We start from the raw sequence: 20,922 nt of genomic DNA, 5'->3' as shown, positions 1-20,922 counted from the left end.
TAGTTTTACAGCCTGGTACACCATACAAATATCATCTTGGTGGCACTGCAATATCATAGCTAATTCTTTCAGAGATCCAACCCACATGTAAAAATTCTAAGCTTGCCTTAGCCCTAACGCTCCTGTGAAAGCTTCCTAAGAGCTGAAAAAATATCTCTGTTTACCTACTTCTGTAATTTCCCTCAGGTCTATTGTTTCTCCCATATACTTTTTTTTCAGTAATCTGGTAAATTAATTCTCATAAATATTGTGATTAAATATCATGCTAGCATGGGTCATTATTCCCTGCTGAATGTAGTCCACTGAGTATTTTCAGGCCTTACCTCAGGTACAGATGCTACACACACACCACAAGGACACTGTCTATAAGTTAGGAATAACTGTATTAAGTTATCTCCCAGACATGAAAGAGCCAGTTAATTGAAAGTGCACTGGGCCTCAGAAACATTGCTTTACATTGTTACAAAAAGGATGGCTTGGAAAAAACACAGAATAATGAGAGTATCTATGGTGGAAAGTTTACATTTTAAGTAGCTATTAACAGCTAAGTGTCAAAACATTTGTCGTGGTTTATTTGTTATTACAGATTATTTGTTATTTGACAATTATTATTTTTTCTAGTTAGAACTTAGAGAAGTAAGAGTAATTAACCAAGAAACTTATAGACTAATCTTCCCACAACATACCATGAGCCGGGGAACTACAGAGCAGTCAGTCTCACCTCTGTGCCTGGCAAAATCTTGGAGCAGATTCTCCTGGAAGGCATGCTAAGGCACATGAAAAACAACAAGGTGCTTGGTGACAGCCAGCATGGCTTCACTAAGGGGAAATCCTGCCTGACCAATTTGGTGGCCTTCTATGATGGGGCTACAGAACTGATGGACAGGGGTAGAGCAGTTGATATCATCTACCTGGACTTGTGTAAAGCACTCGACACGTCCCACACGACATCCTTGTCTCTAAATTGGAGAGACATCAATTTGATAGGTGGACCACTCAGTGGGTAAAGAACTGGCTGAATGGGCGCACGCAAAGAGTTGTGGTCAATGGCTCAATGTCCGGCTGGAGACCAGTAACGAGTGGTGTCCCTCAGGGATCGGTGTTGGGACCGGTCTTGTTCAACATCTCTGTCAGTGACATGGACAGTGGGATTGAGTGCGCCCTCAGCAAGTTTACCAATGACACCAAGCTGTGTGGTTTGGTTGACACACTGGAGGGAAGGAATGCCATCCAGAGGGACCTCAACCCATTTGTGAGGTGGGCTGATGCCAACCTTATGAAGTTTAACCATGCCAAGAGCAAGGTCCTACACCTGGGTGGGAGCAATCCCAGGCACAGCTACAGGTTGGGCAGAGAAGAGATTCAGAACAGCCCTGAGGAGAAGGACTTGGGGGTGTTGGTTGATGAGAAAATGAACATGAGCCAGATTCAGTGTGTGCTTGCAGCCCAGAAAGCCAACCGTATCCTGGGCTGCATCAAAAGGAGCGTGGCCAGCAGGTCAAAGGAGGTGATCCTGCCCCTCTACTCTGCTCTTGTGAGACCTCACCTGGAGTATTGTGTGCAGTTCTGGTGTCCTCAACATAGAAAAGACATGGAACTGTTGGAACAAGTCCAGAAGAGGGCCACGAGGATGATCAGGGGACTGGAGCACCTCCCATATGAAGACAGGCTGAGAAAGTTGGGGCTGTTCAGCCTGGAGAAGAGAAGGCTGCGTGGAGACCTCATAGCAGCCTTCCAGTATCTGAAGGGGGGCTATAGGGATGCTGGAGAGGGACTCTTGGCTAGGGACTGCAGTGACAGGACAAGGAGTAATGGGTTAAAACTTAAACAAGGGAAGTTTAGATTGGATATAAGAAGGAAGTTCTTTACTGTAAGGCTGGTGAGGCACTGAAATATGTTGCCCGGGGAGGTTGTGAATGCTCCATTCCTAGCAGCGTTCAAGGCCAGGTTGGACAGAGCCTTGGGTGAGATGGTTTAGTGTGAAGTTTCCCTGCCCATTCCAGGGGGTTTGGAACTAGATGATCTTAAGGTCCTTTCCAGCCCTAACTATTCTATGATTCTACCATGTTGCAGGTCAGTTAAAATGGATCAAAAGTATCACCTTCTTAGAGGATGTCTGAATCAGTCACAATGCGTCAAAAAAGAAAGTGTGTCTGGGGTCTGTGTTACACTCAGGCAACTTGAAGTTAAGGCAGAAGGGAAGCATGGCCGTCACGCTGCTCTGTTTCCACTGTAGTTTGTGGTGAAAGACCAAAGAAATGCCTTGGGTTCTCCTTAGCTTCGTATGGGACTGTACATGAGTAGCTAATTGTGTCCACAGGCTCTCACCTTACAGCTGACTACAAGATTAGAGGGTCTATAAGTATACACTGTCTAGCAAAGACAAATACCTGGAAAATAGCACATCAGAGATCTTACTTAACCTCTACTTGTGGTAATTCTGTAATTTTTCATCTCCAAAGGATTCACTGATCCAGAACTAACCAATTTTTGTTGACATGGCAGCGCACATTGGGAATACAAGGAGATGCAATTTGGCTAAGAGAAAAATTGACATAATTCAAAAGGCACTAAAATAAGCAATGCCAAAACCCCCCACTGTTTTGCTGGCATAAGTCAAATTTCTGAGAGTGCTTTTCCATATAGCAGAATTTTGTCAAAAAAATAGTTCTAGAATCACTTTATCTATCATTAGAAGGCAGAGGTCAGTTTCCTTGTATTGTGGGAGAAATTGAAATAGATAAATACTGGAATGCTGTGAAGAAAGAGCAATGTGTCTGTTGGCTAATTCCACCACAGTGGACTTCTTTAATGGAAAGCCATTTCAGTAGGATATCTGTGGCCACCAGTCAGACATATCTCAGAACTACCCAGGAAGAGCATATCATATCATCTGCATCACTCAGAGGGCTGATCTCAATTTCTGTTGCATTGAAGCATCCAGTCAAGCCACTTCATGTAGGAATCTGCACAGCCAAAGCACATGTCATCAAAGGGTCAAGCGTAATGTTCATAAAATCAGCTTGTGATTTTATTACTATTACAACAAAATTAAAATCCCCAACAATTCAAGATCCCTCCAGCAAATCGTGCATGCATTCCCTTCCTACAAATCCAGAGCCTATGACCTTTGGATTTATTATTTCTTCAGAGGTGACATTGAAAATCCTTGGAAAGAGAAAGCTAGGATGGTGACGGCGTTGAATGTGGACCAATTGGCCTGGATTTTGCCTGAAGCTCTGCCACAGAGTTGGTCTGAACTTTGCAGAAATAACAGCTTCTGTGCCCTATTTCCTCATCCAGTGCTTCCTGAGTAAAGTTTCCTCACTCAGGTTTTCAGTGGTTACTAAACAGAAAAATTGTGAAACTTGACCCAGTAAGTTAACTCCCGCGTTTAGCATAGAAATGTGAACTGAGATGGAAGCAATTTTATTTTATCCAAGCCTATTTCATTTCTTCAAGGTATCCTGATATAGAAGAGAATTTAGAGGCAGTAAGTTGCCAAATCTGTGTGCATGGTTTCTTACTAATGCAGTCTTTATTTTAGACTCAGACTTTACTTTCCTCACATACCAGAGAAGTTACAAAATTTATCTATTTATTGCATAGGATTGTAGTGAGACCATGCTGGCTCATCAGCCTTATGGGCCATCGGCCAGTTCTGACTTCTTAGCTGTGTTCTCTCAGAGGCTGGTTGGACCTGCCAAAAGAATTCTGCCTTCATTTACTCACATTTCAAAAGTCAACTTCGGCAAATTCTTTTTCGCTTGATTTGTACAGCAATGTGAGTATTCAGCAGTTACTAAAATAAAAGGTAATGGAATTCCTGCTCCCATACTGACACTTCTATATTCCACTTGGAATTACAGCCTGCAAGTTCCTTCTGCCTGTTGATGCAACTTCATCTTTCACAGTTCAAAACATATAGCCAGGTAAGGTAGATTTCCTGCAGAGAACCAGAGATTAGTTTCTTTCCCTATTAACATTGCCTGGTGCAGGAGTACAGTAGTGGCTGCAGAGCCTGCATCCATGAATTGAATCTGTCCTGGCTTTTTCATAAAATGTATAAAAGTTAAATGGGTGCTTTCCACCTGTGACTGTGTCTTGGTTTTCCTCTGAATAATGTTCTAAGAATGGCTTAAAAAGGAAATGGATATTTTAATCCGAATCTATCTGTCTTGCTTATCTATTGCTCTTCCTTAACTCATGTTAAGAAGCCACTGAAGAAACAATGACTAAAAATCTTGTGCTCTCTCCATGGGGCTCGCATGCTGTCTCCAGAGCACACATCCCACCTCTCCACATGCTGGACCAGCAAAAGAGAATAGCACTACATCAGCGAAGCTATTTTGGAAGAAGAAAGCTCCAGCACTACCACATCTGCAAGAACAGAACATAAATTAAGTAAGCAGGTGGTTCCTGTTCCAGACAGCTCTTTTACTTCCACTCTTCATTGCCATACAATATTTGAGTGATAAAAACCTGTTTTATAAATAAATCTTTTTCCTGTCTCCCAAAACAAGATGTGCTTTTTACAAAAACTTTCTTCAGTTTAATAAAATAAATGGAAATAAGCAGTTGCTGGCATTTGTCCTGTGCATTATTAACATTCATCAACCATTCTCCATACCTGGAAAGCAGCTGAAGTCAACAGACAGTGTCTGGTTCCCCAAGCTCTGCTCTTGGCAACCTCACAAGCCCACTGAGTGACCTTGATTAAGTCTAATCAAATCTCAGATTTCTTTCAAATGCCAGTATTACTGGGAATTGTACAAACAAGAGAAGTGATTTTTCACAAAGTCAAATACAGTGGTCTGGAGACTACACTGTGTGAAGAAATATTTCAGCACAACTGGCATCACAGCTTTGAAAACAGAGACATGTCACAGCTGCATGTTCTTAAGTACATCTTGCATGGAGAAACACAACACAGCTTAATTTTGCCTGGTATCGTACACCTGAGACAATAGCCTGTATATGGTAGAGAAAACAGTTTAGTAAGTCTGACTAATTGGAAGATCTAATAAGTGGTTGAAGAGAGAAAATATACTAACCACTACTTTATAAGAAAAAAATGATCCAAAAAACCAAACAGCCAAACAAAGCAGAAAGTCTCGCGTAAGAGATTTTTAGAATATGTTTAAAAAACCCCTCCAGGCTTCAATATAATTTTCCACAAGAAGGAACACAAAAATATTTTCAAATACATTTTTCCAGTTTTAATAATTTCTTGGAACTCTGGTATTTCTTTCCACTGCTCTTGTAGCCTAAACAAGGAGAGTTACACAGCCACTACAGAGTACCATATATGTTAACAAGCTTTTAGTATCCAGTTTTCTGAACAACAGCACACAATCCAACAGAGCTTTCCATATGATCTTACTCTTCACATTGACACCTCTGAAGTATACCTACAACAGATAACAAGCCACGTATAAATTCACATTTAATTATTTTTGCAGAAAAAAAAATGTCAGAAAAGAAAACACTGTCCAACCAACAGCTGCTTAGCATGTCTAACAAACCACAGTCTGTATGCATACAAGCTAGAAGAAAATTTAAATAAAATCTGGTCAGAATCATCTCCAAGATTCCATGGAGAGTTATATTATGATTTATTGAGCTTTGCCCCATTTCCATATCAATTATTATATCATTTGGGGCATTAAGTAGATAATACTGTTTACACAACTCTCCAAAATAACTAAAGAAGCCCATGAGAATGCCTAGTTACTTATGAAACATATGCAGACAAGATGTGCTCTGTGCAATGCAGCATCTTGTTTACAGGGAATCCTGTGATCTTTATCACGCACTTGTTATTAACTCCTGTTGTCTGCGGTATCACTGGAGGATAATATTTGCTTTCCTGAATCTTAATAAGGCTAAATACATTTATTGAATTCAACAGATTTGTACAAGCAGCATGGGAGTCGAGTTCAGGACACAAGATGAAACCTAGGTTGTGTGGCTCAGGCAGCAGCTGAGCAAATCAAATCAAGAATGTTTATCTTCTGATTAGATCAAAGGCAGGAGCAAGATGTGTTGAAAAACTAAACACAGTTATAATGGTGTAAAATACTGAATGTCAGTACCCATCTGGATGAGGTGAGAACCCCAAAGAACCAACCTATTTACATTAAGATCACATTACGATGTATGTTCATCACACTTTGCGGAGTATATATTTACTATACATACAGATAAACAAGAAACTAATTTTCATGTCAGACCACTGAGATTTGAGGGTAATTACACTGAAATAAATTAAGTTACAATGTAATCAAGAGCAGAATAAGGTCTACTGTCTATATAAACGTGCACTATCTCTATACACAATGGATAGGTGGATGGACAGATGGACTGATGACTGGATAGAACAAACAAATTTGCATGGTTTGATGCTTAATAAATATTTGCCAAGCACTTTAAGAAATTTGAATCAAAGCTACTTTTTACAAGTACCACACGGTTATATATACATACATAGTTTTAAACATACTACCTTCTTTTATTAGAAATAGGAATACATCTATAAGTTTGTAATTATTCAGTCAAGAAAAATACTGAAGAGAAATAGACTGGATGGGCTGTGATATACCAATCTCTCTAAACTAGTGACGTTTAAATATTGTTTCATTCCAGACAGCACTAGTGTAGACTCTAACTGAGATATCCAAAAGAAAATCCTGAAGAATTTTACGGAAAATAGAAAATTTAAAGCCCAATGTTTTTCTTTATTAGCATTCGTAGAACATTTGCCTCCCCCTTGACAACAGGTTGCAGTGCCACTAGATGGAGCTGCAGCATTTGCAGGACCTGGGGACCCCTGAAAGCTGGAATAAATGGAACATAAACTTTTTCTTTTTTTTTTTAACGACTTGATTTTAAAAAAAAAATCTACTAAGTCTAACACTTAAATTTTAATATGGTTAAACTATATATATATATATATATATATATATATATATATTTCAATTCCATTTTTAGTTCAGACTGCAGCGCCTAGATTTCCAGCTGTCCTTCAGGACAATTTAACATACCCCTTTATCAGCCAGCTCTCTGAGCTGGCTAGAAAGCTGAAAGAGAAAATGTTCTTGCAGGCTTTTAGACCTGGTGAGTTCAAAGCCAGAGTCACTGCAGTGTCTCAGTTCCTGCAGTACCTTTTCCTTCTGATCAAAAGGAACCAAGTAAAACTCACAACTCTTAAAAGAACTATCAAATAATGGGGGGAGGGAAGTAAAAATAAATGGACCCTTAATGCCTTCTGAACAGTGCCAGGGAAAGTTCATTGACTCCATTTTAGATAGCTGCACTCCCGAGTGTGAAAACGAGGGCTGATCCTGTTTTGAATCCAACTACTATAAAATATTCTAAAGCTCCATTAACTTAGGTATATGAAGGTACAAATATACTGCAAACACCATACATACACACATTGATTTTTAGCTTTGTCCCCTTGTTGATAACATGGAAGAGGAAGACATGATGGCTAAATCTGGACTGTAGTTGTCAGTCATCTCCTTCATCTGTAGCAAAACATAGAAATGTTTTTTTGAAGCAGCCCTGTAAAACACAGCAGGTCTGGCTAGCATTGGCTTACAGTTCCCTGAGTTCTGCTAGTGATTTTTATGGGGGTGCTGGGATGGCCAAGATCTGAAAACTGACTTCTCCCCCACTGCATGCTATCTGCAGCCCAGAGTTCGAAAGCAGCCTTCCTGCATGGAAATTTTGTTGTTTTTTTTTTTGTCGGGTTTTCTTTTTTGTTTTTTGTTTGTTTGTTTGTTTTGGGGTTGTTTGTTGTTTTGTTTTTTTTTTTAATGGTTTGTTGGTTTGTTTGTTTTTTTTGTTTGTTTTTTTTTTTTTGTTTTTTTTTTTTTTTTTGTTTTTTTGTTTTTGTTTTTTTTTTTTTTTTTTTTTTTTGGGGGGGGGGGGGGGGGTTTCTTTTTTTTCCTGAAAAGGTTTCTGCAGAAACTGCTAGCTTTTAAGCGCTTAGGAAACAGGATGCAGGAGCTGGGCAGTCCAGTGGCAGCAAAACAAAGGACAACTATGCTAAAGACTTTGACAGAATAGTCTCATGAGATGAAATCTTTGAAGAAGGTCTCCCTCCTTCCTATTAATTTTTTTTCCAGAAATCCTGTAAGGAAAATTAAAAAGAGACAAAAAGAAAGAAAAGAGAGAGAGGTACAATCTTAGAAGATGAGACGTGGGTTTGGTTGTTTCTGTCACTGCACCTCACCTCCGGGAACAGCAGCTTAAATGTGTGCTCAGTTAGCAGGTCAAACTTCCATGGACTTGGTAATAATATACAGTGCTTTTATAGTGCTTCACATGTTCAGAACATTTTACAAATACCAGGCCAGATTAATCCAGCCTTTAAATCTGCATAAACCTTGCCATAGAGCTCTGGTGCCCATGAGGTTATTAAGTCTGCCATGAAACCAAATTGTGATGATCAAAAAGAGAAGACTCAAAAAAGGCAGAGCCAGGAAGAAGAGTTTGCTATTTGTTTGAAGAGACAGAAGAAACCTTGGAAGAAGCAAAGAAATGGTTGGTTAATTGCATAATAGATGGCTGCATTTTTAGGGCTGATGTTGGGAAACTCTGGCAAAAGAAGGCTATAAGTTTCCATTCATTTCATCTCCTCTGGAGAACAGAGACATGCAGATTTTTAAGGTAAAAAAAGTAACTCAGACTGACAGGAAGAACTCATTTTGGTTTATGCATTTATGTTTTTATTATCCTGAGGAGACAGCAGTGAGGATACTTGGTTGCAAGTAAACAATGATATAAATTATATGGTCTTGACAAGCAGCAGTAAACCCAACTCACTTATTCCTCGATTTTTATGCTCCATATTCTTCTGACTGGTCCACATAGCAGCTGTAAGAGGCTTGATTTGTACTGCATCAGGATATATTTTAAATGTATTTAAAATTATGATTTGTCCTGCTGTGCAGTAGCTTAATGATAACTGACTTAATTCGCAATATAAATCTCCTGTATAGGAAAGGAATTCATTTCCCTTTGGGAAGGCAGAACACCCTGAAACAGCCTTTGTTTGCTGCTGCTACCCCAAAGCTCTTCAATACTCAAGAGGCACTGCATGGAGACAGTGTGAGGGAGACACTTCATCTGATCTCAGCATGTTTTCCCTATTTCTGCCACACTGATGCTCACAACAGAGAGGAGCAGTAAACACAATAAACAGAAATGAGTGAATGCCAAGACAAAGAACAATTACACAGGCAATCACAGTCAGAGGAAGCACATGGAAAAGCTGGGTGGATTATTTGCATGTCAGTCCTGAGTTTCAGTCTTTCCATTGGGTGTATTGATAGCTACTACTTTGCATCTGTTTTACAATGTCACTATGTGGCTCCACACACCTTCTCTCTGCAATTATATTTGAAGCAAAGTAGATCAATTTATTAGCTGTGGAAAGGTCTCTAAATTATAAATAATGTGCTTGAGACATCATCTCGCTGTTGCCGTGTTTGACAATTGATTCACCACAACACAAAGGACTGGCTGAGGCAGGACAGGCTCCAGAGGTGCCCTTAACTTCCTAATTGAGCTATACTGTTGCTCTTTCCTCATGCCCAAATGGGATTTATTCACTGGAGGCTGTATTCTGTATGTACATCTTCACCACATGTTGTCTTTCTGTTTTAGTAAAGTTGATAATTTCACAGGAGCGCATATAGCCAAAGGCACCTAAAAAGCTCAGCCTAAAATGAAGTTTTCAGACATACACACTTCCAGCCCTTCCTGCCATGCTGTAGTACAGCTTAGCTGCACTCTGTAGTAAGTTTTCAGCTACAGTTGGGGGCCATGAGGTGTTAGAAAACAAATCTCCACAAAATGTGTGACTTGGTTAATGCATTAGCCATGATTACAAGAGTTTGTGTCTCCTTGCACAGTTGCATTTAAAAATCCGACTTTGACGATTTTTTTCATTTTTCTTTGTAACAAATGCCAGACTTCAAATGCTGTCTTTCCTAGCCATGTGGCTGTAAAAGATTTCTTCCTTTTTTCCCTGCCATTGGAGGATTGCCTGCCTATTGCAGCTGACCCTCAAAGCACATGCACTGGTCACACAATTGCCATGATTTCAGGTTGCCACTAATGACCTTTGTCTCACTATGCAAGCTGCAAGGACAAGCCATGGAGCTGGACTTTCACCACCCTGACCACCACCTTTGGTGCAGGCAGAGCCGTTAACAGGCATGCACAGAGCTAAGTATGTTCACTTCCCTTGCTAGTTCAGACCATCACCAGGTAGCAGTCTCTCTTCTAATTTTCTCAGCAGGTTCAATGCTTCAGGCCCTATAGATCTCTTCCATGAAGGAGCAGCACTAGTGATCAAAATACTGCCTTAAAGGAACATTTATTTAAGTGAAAAGACTTTCAAAAGAAAGTTTTACAACAATTAAATAGATCATATGATAGTCTGATTTTCATCAAGATCTCTAGGTCTAGGAAGAGATCTAACTCTTAGCCTTCATCAGCATGTCACCCTGTTGTCAGCCTGTCCCTCCCTCCAACTTCTGGCAACAATCTTCTTTCTTTAATCCTGAGAAACCAACTGGAGTTTGCTTTATCTTCAAGCCCCTTGCTCTGGCAAGAAGATTTGTATCATTTTGGATCCATGAGTCACATCCCTCAAAGCTATTTGTTTATTCCTCCCACTGTCTTCCTCAAGGATGACTGAGGCCACGTATCACAAAGAATTGTGTGGCTTCCTCACTTCCTCACAGAAGCAGCAAATGTTAGAACAATGTGTACATAAATGGAGTTCTGACAAACCACTTATATATTGCTTCACCTGCAACCTCCAGGTCATTTACAGCAGTCATGCAATTAATTCTGCTCAGTACTGTTAGAGCAGCGCACTGCACTGCTTGGAGAATCACACTCCAACCCTGTTACAAAGCAATACACTGAGTTAGGTCCTCCTCTGTTACTCTGGAGTAAGAGAGAACTCACCCCTCTGCCTATTTTAACTTTGAACTGAGTGCATGCATTTCAAAATTCTTTTTGTCAGTTTTTTAAATTAATATTTTAGGAATTTGTATGTAGTTCAGAGATAATTTTAGCTTGATCAGAAAGTGCTCTGGGGATGCTTTCATAAAAGGTGTGGTAGAAATGTACTACATTGCGTCATGTCTAAATCGAATTCAACATATTTGAAAACCAGCTATGGCAGTGAAAAACACTACACAAAGGGACAAAGCTGGCACTGTGTCTATGCTGACAGAAAATGCTTAAATAATTTTGATCTTTGTATTTTCACAGGTTAAGACAAGGGTCTTCAAAAGCAATTTAAATCTGATGCTTTGAGATACGAGCTGATCACATGCAGAAATTGGAAAGGGATTTAAAAACAGTGGATAACTGAGCTGTAGCCATACAGAAAAGCGCTGGTGGATCTAGGCTGTGTAATGCTCAGTAGTTGTAGGCAGAAGGATATATTTGCTTCCCTTTTTCTCCCTGCCCTGTTGGTAATGATGCAAGGCACAAAACCAGGACATCTTGCTACCTGAATAAATATTCAGAACCATCAAGAAAAATCTTATTTTTCCGTAGAACAAGGAAGCTGTGGAGCTCTAAGGTCGGAGTTAGGCAGCCAGGTATACCTGGATAATTCCAAGCACTGCAGTTCCTACATGCGGTCTTCACAAACATACATTGATTCACCACAGAATGCTTCCAAAAGAAGAGGAATTCTTCAGATTTCTTAACATTCTCCCATGAGAACAGGTTTCTTTTTCAATCCATTGTGCCACTGTTACAGCCTTATTTTTATTTTCAAGAATTTTCATTGAATCACAGAATTTCTTTCTGACACAGCTCACCTTTTAGAGATATTTTCCAATTGATCTAATCCATCCATTCTACCTAAGAACATCTTTGCCAGTTTTTTTTTAAACAAAACAAAACAAACAAAAAAAAAAAACAAAACAAAAACAACCAAGGACCTAAGGATGCATGTAAAATGTAGTATCATTAACAATTCTTTAATATATACCAGTAAATCTGGCAACTTTAAATCATGTTACTTCTTTGAAACATGCCACAGACTGTCTTTTCTACTTTCTACTTAGTGAATCTTCATAGGGTTTTTAATACTCTTTCTACTTTTGCCATGATCAAAGGAATTGCTCTCCGTTTGCTTGTTCCTCTGATAAGTGATAAAAGATGTCAGTGAGACTAATGAGAACTGCCTCCAGCTTCCTTCATAAAGCCCTGTAGAAAAGAAATCACAATGCATCGTCAAACCCGCTCGTCTTTTAGGAAATAAAGTGTGGAAAAATACTAGGCACAAAGACAACAGGGGGATGGGAGTGGGGGAAGAGGAGGGGAAAAAAGCTTTTACAAAAGAAACAAAAGAGGGTATTGATGAGTAAACAGAAATATTACTCCTATCAATAATCTGAACTGGGGTAAATCCTGAAACAACTGCATATGCAAATGTGAAGATCATTTCTTTGTGCAATAGTATTTGCTTTCACACACACACACACACACACACATTGTACGTGCTGAAAAGATAACAGAGCTTCCCCCTACCCCATAATACAGCAGAGTTAAAAATCAGAATCCAAATCCAAGTTAGGCCTTTACCCCTCAGTGCTCAGTGACGGTTTACATTACCTTTTTCAGGATCTGACAGAGTAAAACTCTTCAACTTCAAAGTGAATTTTGCCCTCTAGTGCAAAGGCCTTCATTCCAGTGAGGACTGAAAGCAGTTAGCACATCTTCAGGCCACAGTGGATGTGTTTCCATTCACTCACACTGGAAACAACTGGAATAATATCCATGGACCAAATGAAGTGTGTGTGCATTGAGACCAGTCCCAAACAAGTGGCAAGATTTTAATTTGTGCTGTGAAGAGCTGCTCTGCCTTCTGAGCAAATTCCCCCTCCAATTCCTGTTTCTAATTTGCTTCTGCAGATTGAGGAGCAGTATCGCATCTGCAGGGGCTGCTTGTATTTCTCTAACCCAGACAGACATCTTGCTAAGGTAGGACAGGCAGTCACAGTTTTCTGAATTAAACAGAAAACAAACATGCATGCAAAAATCAGGCTCATTTCTTACATAGTCTCCTCCTAACAACAGCTCACACACACGTATCAACAACATCTCCTTCATGGCAGATGCCTAGAGAATGTGCTGTTGTTTTTCAAGACTGACAGGGACATGCCAGGACATGGTAGTACTGTGATTTTTGCTGTCAAAAACCTGTGCTATTACATGTGCTTATGGGTTGCATATTAAACCCTGTTGAGCTAGACCTCTGGGCTTCTTAGCAAGTTGTACGAATGTTTAGAACAGAACAGCCTGAGAAAGAATCATGATCTTCCAAACAGAAAACTTGCTGATTTATTTTATTTTTATTTTTAACAAGATTTTTTTTTTTTTGTCTTGTTTTGCATTGATACTTCTGAGTTGTCTTCCTAAAGAGAAACTGATTATTTCGGGCTGGTAACTTTTAGAACATGTTGATTTACTACTAAATATAACTGTTTTATTATGTCTACATACATAGTTTTCTAATTATACACATTTATTAAAGCATGTTATAGAAGATAATACTCTGGAAAAATATAGATTAAAATCAATATTTATAAATACAAGTTAATGTAAGTGCCCTCAAGAGGAAAATTGCAAAGTTAAAAAAAATATATTTTGCTTTTCAAACAAATAATTTTAATCAACAAAGGAAGGCTTATTAAAGTGATTTGCAATGGCTGTTTCTGACTATTATATCATTCAAGATTTTAAAATTATTAGGTCTCATCTTACACTTCATTTTTAGCCATAGGTAGTGGAAGAAAATAGGCATCCTGCTTTTTCAGACTCAGTGCTCAGTGCCAGCAAAAGGGTTATATTTAATTCCAAGGGGGGAGGGGGGGGGAATAAATTGCTATCTTTTTAGGAAAATAACTGAAGACTACACAGTGAAAACAAATATCTCAATTTTCTCTGCGTTGACTTTAGTCACTGGATGAGGTAATTGGAACCAAGAAACAACTATTTTCTTTTCACTGCTAATGAGTAGTGACTCACTGGCCTGATGCAAGCACCTTGCCAGCAACACGTTTTGGGATTTTTTTCTTTAAACCTTGAATGATTTAATACATCAGAATAAACTGCCCTAAATATAGGCCTAAAACTTAATTTTAAATAGTTTTACTCAATAAAGATTTTCTTAAATTAAAAAACCAATTTATTTTTTAAGTCACTGATTTTTATCCATCCTGCTGTTCCTCTTCATTAAGGGAAGAATGAATCTGATGCCTCAACTCTGATCTTTCTCCTGAGGTGCGGTTTTCCCTTTATACTAATATTAAATATGAAAGGTCTATGGAATCTTAAATAAGAAAACGAAATGGATTTCTAGGCTGGGTAGGGGAGGGATTGAGCCAGGGAAGTAGCCTAGGGGAGAGTGCAGCTACATAAAAAGATAGAGCCCCTGTGGCATCTTCTTTGGCCATTAGTTTCACTGGGCTGAGCCACCAATAAATGCCACCCCTGAATTGGGTCTGACATCCAAGGTCACAATCACACACACTCTTAGGGACCTGTTCTTCTTCTAAAACAGTACTATTACACAACACCAACCACCAAAAACCAGCAGAAGTTGCTTTTGATTCTGCCTGGGTTACCGTTAACTTCTAAGAGTCAATGCGTGCACCAATTAGCATAGGAATTCAGTTTCCTTCATGATCATATTCACTGAAAGAATCATTGATTGGGGAAGATAGGCAGTTCTGCACTCATCATTTAAAGCTCACAAATGCTGCCCTTGCAACTTTCCCTTGTAGAAAACACTTGCAGAGAAACAGTGCTTCTTGTATTCAAAGCAACAGATCTTTTATGTTTTGTTTGTTTTTTTCTTCACTGTCCTTAGGGTCTGCAGGGCTGTTTCCCTCATATATTCTCACTCCTTTCTCTGGCTGCAATTGCTGCTGTCAGTAACTTTTCCCTCTTCTTAACTATGTTATCCCCAAGGCGCTAACTCCAAGGGCTTGGCCTTGCCTTAGAGCCTTAGAGCCCACCATCATTGAATCCACTGGACACAGGGGAAGCTTCTGGCAGTTTCTTGCAGAAGCTACCTCTATAGCCCCCCTGCTACCACACCCTTGCCACACAAACCCAATGTCCTTGTGCAAGCAGAGACCAAGAGAGTAGTCTCCTGTCTACCTTGACTATCCATCTTCCATGGGGAAAGAAGAGCATACCAGAAACTGGAGAATTTCAGGATTTCTAAAAATGGAGCTTATGCAAAAAAAAATAGATTAAAGAACAGATGAACAAAAGAGGATAAAGAAAGAAAAAAATGAAGAAAAAAAGTAGTCAAATAAATGTAGAGAGTTTTAAAATTATGAGTGAGGAAGGGAAGGATTTAAAAGAATAATGAAATGCTGACATACAATTAAAATTTAAAAAATAAAATGCATAAGGAAAAAAAGAAAAATAAGAGGGTAGTTATAGAAGTAAAAAAGTTGAAAAAAAGAAAAGAAAGACAGCTAACATAAGATGCAGATTTCAGTTATTGTGGTATGCTAGACAGAAATCCAGAATGGCTTTCTCAAAGCTGCACTTTAATGTCAGTCTTTGCTTATTTTCAGCAAGAAAGTCATTGCTCTTTTCATGTTGCTTTTCTTAAAAAAAAAAAAAAAGAAAAAAGAAAAAATCTGACTGGAGACTTTCCAATCCCCCACAAACTGTGAGGATTTTCTACTTGAAAATGAAATTTTTCAAAGGAAAATTGTATTGCAGCTCCATGTCAAAATGTTTTAGACAGCTCTAAGAATACCATGGACTTTTCTTTGTCAAAAGAAACCCAAAACATAGAATCATAGAATCATAGAATAGTTAGGGTTGGAAAGGACCTTAAGTTCATCTAGTTCCAAGCCCCCTGCCATGGGCAGGGACACCTCACACTAAACCATCTCACCCAAGGCCTCGTCCAACCTGGTATTGAATGCTGCCAGGGATGGAGCATTCACAACCTCCCTGGGCAACCCATTCCAGTGCCTCACCACCCTAACAGGAAAGAATTTCCTTCTTATATCCAATCTAAACTTCCCCTGTTTAATTTTTAACCTGTTACCTCTTGTCCTGTCTCTACAGTCCCTAATGAAGCATCCATCCCCAGCATCCCTATAGCCACCCTTCAGATACTGGAAGGCTGCTATGAGGTTTCCACACAGCCTTCTCTTCTCCAGGCTGAACAGCCCCAACTTCCTCAGCCTGTCTTCATACAGGAGGTGCTCCAGTCCCCTGATCATCCTCGTGGCCCTTCTCTGGACTTGTTCCAACAGTTCCATGTCCTTTTTATGTTGAGGACACCAGAACTGCACACAATCTTCCACGTGAGGTCTCACAAGAGCAGAGTAGAGGGGCAGGATCACCTCCTTCGATCTGCTGGTCACACTCCTTTTGATGAAGCCCAGGATACGGTTGGCTTTCTGGGCTGTGAGTCCACACTGAAGCCGGCTCTTGTTCATTTTCTCATTGACCAACACCCCCAAGTCCTTCTCCTCAGGGCTGCTCTGAATCTCTTCTCTGCCCAACCTGTAGCTGTGCCTGGGATTGCTCCGACCCAGGTGTAGGACCTTGCTCTTGGCATGGTTAAACTTCATGAGGTTGGCATCAGCCCACCTCACAAGCATGTCGAGGTCCCTCTGGATGGCATTCCTTCCCTCCAGGGTATCAACCGAACCACACAGCTTGGTGTCATCGGCAAACTTGCTGAGGGTGCACTCAATCCCACTGTCCATGTCAGCGACGAAGATGTTGAACAAGACCGGTCCCAACACTGATCCCTGAAGGACACCACTCGTTACTGGTCTCCAGCTGGACATTGAGCCATTGACCACAACTCTTTGTGTGTGGCCATCCAGCCAGTTCTTTATCCACAGAGTGCTTAGAAATTGCTTAAAGATCATAGGGAGAGCTGGGAGTTTTTCCAAAGCTGGTTTTGTTATCCTCACGTAGAAAATTCAAAGGCAGATGAATGGCCACAGTTGAAGTCTGACAGAAATTAGATCCTAGATCTCTGTACCATCCGCCTCACACATTTTTTTTTATTATTAATTCAGGTAACATCTCCTTCCTTCAGCAATTTCTGTGAAAACCATTCTAAAAAGCTATTCCAGAAATTGCGTTAAACTTTGAGAAACATCTTGTGGAACCACTGCAGTGCTACATGTATTAGTGTTTTTCCAGGGGAATGGGTTGATTTTAATTTTGTTGTATTACCTCTCGAAAACATCTCAGCCAAAACAACTTTTTATACTTGTTCACTTATTACAGTATTTTTTACACTTAGTAGGCTTTTCAATATGTGTGAAAGACTAGGGATTTACCTGTGTAATTTTTAGGATATAGAGGTGGAGTGTTCAAAGAAAAATTTTTGTGGCGAGGGCTTGTAACAGGAATGTCATTGAAATGCTCATACTTGTGATAAATTCCATTTCAGGGCTGTTAGCCAGACCTCCTGTAATAAATTTAGTCTTTCCTAAACAGGAAACCTCAGGAAAATTAATTTGAATGAACAGTAGCTGTGAATTAGCATTCCCAAGTGTCCTTACACAGACACTCACTTAAGGGTTTAACAGGCCACAATGCAGTAGAGTCCAGGGATGTTCAAGATATACCTGTGATAGCACAACTTCTGTGGTAAGTATTTTTTTAACATAGTTCAGATTATAAGACTCATGCTGCTTTTAGTGTCTTCAACACTTCAGTACCACTTAGGTTGTGCTCATTTTTATCCTTGAGAGATCCGAGATAATGAAGCGGGGCAGTAGTTTGGCTTAGTACTGCATGGAAATGAGGAGTAAGACTGAATTGCTGCAAAAATCAGCAATACTCTCCACAATAAGTGCAAAACCTGGGAGATGAAATCCTTCTCTCTTAAGGCTCCCCCCAAAATGAAGACCAAAACCTCATCTGGTTTACAGCTGTCTGGACGGACACATGGACACATAACTACCATGGGCACAGGATCTATAAGGAGTCAGTCACAGATCCTGTAGCTGTAGATCCACTGAATCTATATATCATCTCCCTTGCTGGGCAGTACCTACATGTTGCCAGTTTTCAGTAGAATTTTAGAAATGTGGAGCTAGAGCTGCATGCTGCAGTCCTGCACCAAGTCAGAAGTGCCATGCAGAGGTGAACACCCTCTCAAATTCCATTTTCTGCTGCACTACTTATGTCATGTGTTCAGTTGCTTCTCCACAATGATACCCAAACACATTTCACAGTGTCTGCTTTCACAATACCTCTCTTAATCACCAGACACAGTTCATAGTCCCTGGTACCTGGTTTATTACTTTGCTTTTGGGTATATAATGAAAGATTTTATTTTTCCAGCTCCAATCCTACTTTGCAATCCAAGTCACCCAAAAGAACAGGTTTGCCCTTGGTTGGCATTCTGCCATCAACAGTGTGATAACAGTGATGATACAGTGAATAATACCAATTAATGCCAAGCTTCATGTTGATATATAACAGTCCTGGAAATATTGCTATTTGATTAAAATTTCTTTTGACAGCTATTTTAAGACAAGTCTATCACCCAGCTCCTAATTAATGTTTTCCATATAGATGAACTATAATTTTCTTCATGTAATAGCCATAAGATTTACAGAAGCCTAAATATCTTCCTTTATCTGGTTACTTTCCTTAACCAAACTTGTAATTTCCTCAGAAAATGATGTTAGGCTGGTTTGAAGATATCTATTTTTCTTATGGTTTGTGATTGATTTTATTCTCACCATTACAATTATGTTTTTAAATATATACTACTATATCAATTTTAGCAGCTTACTTAAACACCAAGTTCATTAGAATTATTAATTTTCAGCTTACATAGGAACCTGGTCACTTTTTAGAAGAGTTAAGAATCTTGGTAAAAGTGAAATTAATTTGTAGCCACCAGCGATTTTTGCTGGTTTATAAACAAAATTGTCTTGACAGAGTGCAAATGCATCCAAAACAAAACCCAGAAAGGATTCTTTCACCGTGAAAGAATTATGCTCACCCATCTAACCAGCTCGCCTTTTTATCTTCACTGTGCTGGGAAACAAAAGTATAGTGAATCAATCCATATATTATAACAAAGTATTATTAAATTGAAAACCCTCTTGCCTTTACTGAATTTTATCTTTGAAAAACAACCCCTTTTGAACCAGCTTGAATCTTTACATAAATTGATGTATTTTCATTCACTTCACTGGATCGCTACACAAAGATAAGCAGGTGCAGGTGGCAGCCCGTGGTATATTTTTATTTCAAATCTTTAGTTTGAAACATCCCCAAAATTATTAACACTAAAGAATAAAATATTTGATACTGTGCTGTAGAAATCAAAGTTACGAAGCACAGAGGAGAGAGGGGTATTTATGTCAGCATTTCTTCTCAGTGTAGCATTCTGGGTTATGCAGAGCAACCACCTCCCACTCACAGAATGAGTGCAAACACAGCATTAGCTAAGGTGGGGTACTACCAGCATAAATCTGGAGATTTTAATCTGCCAGTTTTGGGGTACAGTGACATTTAGATCCAGTATGTTTTTCTTATCAACAGCACTTGTAATCTCATATGTGAGAGCAAGCCTTCCCTAAAATGTTTTAAAAGTAGTTCTTAACTGAAGTACCATTTAGTTGTGTTTAGTACTGTTCAGCTCAACAGCAAAAAATCTTACTGATTCCAACATGTTGTGGATGATTCTTAGCAAGCTTTTTAAAGGGAAGGGGGTTTTCCAGTTATTAAAGCACTAGTCTCAGCTGCGAGAACTAGACTTTACTTCTCACTCTCCATCATCCTTAAAGCAAGGCAAAAGAGAATTTAGGCATTTCAAAACAGTCACGTACTGCACAGCAGCTCTAGAGAATAGAAATGCATGCAGAACAGCAAGGCAAAATCCTGGTGTGCCATTTGTACCTTATACACAAATTCCTGCAGAAAAATTAATACCCTCCATCTGCTAAAGAAGGGTGCTTTGAGCAATTTGGAGCAAAAAGGCCATTATAGCTTTAAGCTCATATTTTTCAAATTTATAAATAAACTTAATATGCTCAGAGAAGAGAGCAAATTATTAAATATTGGGAACAGATGGGGAAATGTCAGACCGTGGCTACTTGTATTTCTTGCATTTTACAGCTGGTTTGCAAGTATGAAGCATGCAAAGCCTTAAGCCACTCAGATCAAATGATCACAAATTCAATGACCAAATTCAGTGCCCTTCTTCAGGCTATTTATTATGCATTTGATTCAAGTGTTATTTTGCCTGAAAGCTACATCTTCTTGCGCAAACTGCTTTTACTTAAGTCTCTTTTTAACCATCTCTAAGATGGTTGGGAAACTAAATCAAGTTCCCAAATTCCTTCAGACCCTTTGCCTTCTCCTGTATGTCAAGGCACTCCTAGTCTCATCCCACATCTTTCCCTAAAGAAACTGGTAGTTACAGCATGTCCCTTCCTCTTTTCCTTCAGTCTTTGATGTATCTTAGCCTCTTCAACATTGTCAGCCTTAGAAAATATGAAAGGCATCTTTATTTCTTTGGAGAAGAAATACAGGAGCTGTTTAGTACTAAGAACATTTTCACCTAGTTTAGGCTGTTGTAAACACAGTCCCTGTAAAACAAAACGACAACAAAAAAGCCAAACAAAAACCAACAACAAAACAGAAACCAAAAACCTCCCCAAGAACAAACTGCTGGTGTCATTATATTTAAAACAAAAAAACATCAAAATGAGAGTTGCAGCCAAATGCTATGAGTGTGTTCTCTTTAACCTGAAACTCTGCCTGTGGGCCATATCATCCTAAAAACTCTTTGATACAAGATAGGAACTAATGCTAGGGGCGTATCCAGAACTGCACACAGGTACCTGCTGATTT

General features: G+C 39.3%; 1 long non-coding RNA gene across 1 annotated transcript; it reads right to left on the bottom strand.

Moving 5' to 3' along the window:
• Window positions 1-11,975: 11,975 nt before the first annotated feature.
• On the bottom strand, window positions 11,976-15,785 carry LOC134164888 (uncharacterized). Its single transcript, XR_009965301.1, has 2 exons — window positions 14,702-15,785; window positions 11,976-12,249 (listed from the first exon to the last, which is right to left on the bottom strand). It is a non-coding gene; the product is annotated as an uncharacterized LOC134164888 (long non-coding RNA).
• Between the last annotated feature and the right edge of the window lie 5,137 nt (window positions 15,786-20,922).

This window comes from Pezoporus occidentalis, unplaced genomic scaffold, assembly GCF_034315485.1.
Source record: "Pezoporus occidentalis ecotype Australia unplaced genomic scaffold, CSIRO_AGI_Poc_V1 ctg227, whole genome shotgun sequence".
NCBI lineage: Eukaryota > Metazoa > Chordata > Aves > Psittaciformes > Psittacidae > Pezoporus > Pezoporus occidentalis.
The sequence above is the reverse complement of the archived record's forward strand: the minus strand, read 5'-3'. Positions and strand labels throughout refer to the sequence as shown.